The sequence below is a fragment of the Mandrillus leucophaeus genome, unplaced genomic scaffold, assembly GCF_000951045.1.
Source record: "Mandrillus leucophaeus isolate KB7577 unplaced genomic scaffold, Mleu.le_1.0 Scaffold296, whole genome shotgun sequence".
NCBI lineage: Eukaryota > Metazoa > Chordata > Mammalia > Primates > Cercopithecidae > Mandrillus > Mandrillus leucophaeus.
Window position 1 is genome coordinate 2,641,428 of NW_012103098.1, and position 1,424 is coordinate 2,642,851.

General features: G+C 41.0%; 1 protein-coding gene across 1 annotated transcript in view; it reads left to right on the forward strand.

The window, feature by feature from the left end:
- The window catches only part of PBRM1 (polybromo 1), a 171,494-nt gene that overhangs the window by 107,569 nt on the left and 62,501 nt on the right, over positions 1–1,424 (forward strand). The gene's annotated exons all lie outside the window — the stretch shown is intronic.

Sequence of the window (1,424 nt, forward strand, 5' to 3'; positions counted from 1 at the left end):
TTTTTTTTTTTTTTTGAGATGTAGTCTCGCTCTGTTGCCCAGGCTGGAGTGCAGTGGTGTGATCTCAGCTCACTGCAGCCTCTGCCTCCCCAGTTCCAGCAATTCTCCTGCCTCAGCCTCCTGAGTAGCTGGGATTATAGGCATGCACCACCACACCCAGCTGATTTTTGTATTTTTAGCAGAGACGGGACTTTGCCATGTTGGCCAGGCTGGTCTCTAACTCCTGACCTCAGGTGATCTGCCTGCTTCCGCCTCCCAAAGTGCTTGGATTACAGGCATGAGCCACTGCACCTGGCCTAATTTTTTAAATTACTTGTAGAGACTAGATCTTGCTGTGTTGCCCAGGCTGGTTTCAAACTCCTGGGCTCAAGGGATCCTCCCTCCTCAGATTCCCAAAGTGCTGGGATTGCAGACATGAGCCACATAATTATTATATGTCAATGAAAAATAACAAAAGCCCAATAAGTGGTATATGCATACAATGGAATATTATCCCACCGTAAAAAGAAATGCCATCCTTTTTCATGCTATGTAAATGAACATTGAAAACCTTATGATAAGTGAAGTAGGCCAAACTGAAAAGGACAAATATTGTTTGATTACACTTTTTTGAAGTATATAGAATTGGCAAATTCATAGGGACAGAAAGTGGAATAGAGGTTGCTAGGGGCCAGGTTGCAGAGTGGAGAAATGGGTAATTATTGTTTAATGATTAAAGTTTCTGTTTGGTGTAATGAAAAAGTTTTGAAAATAGTTTGTGGTTATGGTTGCACAACACTAAATTATTGCCAGTGAATGGTACATTTTAAAGTGGTCAGAATAACTGTTTTGTATTATATGTTTTACTACAATTATTAATATCTAATAATGTAATATACCAAAAACCATTGAACTTTAAATAGGTGAATTATGTGGTGTGTTAATTATATATGAGTTGTTTTCCATTCAGAGAAATATTAGAATACAAAGTTGAAGAAGTCTCCCAGAAGTAGAACAACATTGCTCTATCTCCTAATTCTTGGTATTATATATATAATTTTTAGAAGTTCTGCCAATTTTGGTGAAAACTGTTATCTAGCAACTGATTAATCAAGTGGATCCCTGTGTCATACACAGCAGATCTATAAGGTTCTTTAATTTTTTTTTTTTTTTAAGACGGAGTTTCGCTCTTTTTTGCCCAGGCTGGAATGCAGTGGCGCGATCTCAGCTCACCGCAACCTCCGCCTCCCGGGTTCAAGCGATTCTCGTGCCTCAGCCTACCGAGTAGCTGGGATTACAGGCATGTGCCACCATGCCTGGCTAATTTTGTATTTTTAGTAGAGACAGAGTTTCTCCATGTTGGTCAGGCTGGTCTTGAACTGCCGACCTCAGGTGATCCACCCGCCTCGGCCTCCCAAAGTGCTGGGATTACAGGCGTGAGCCAC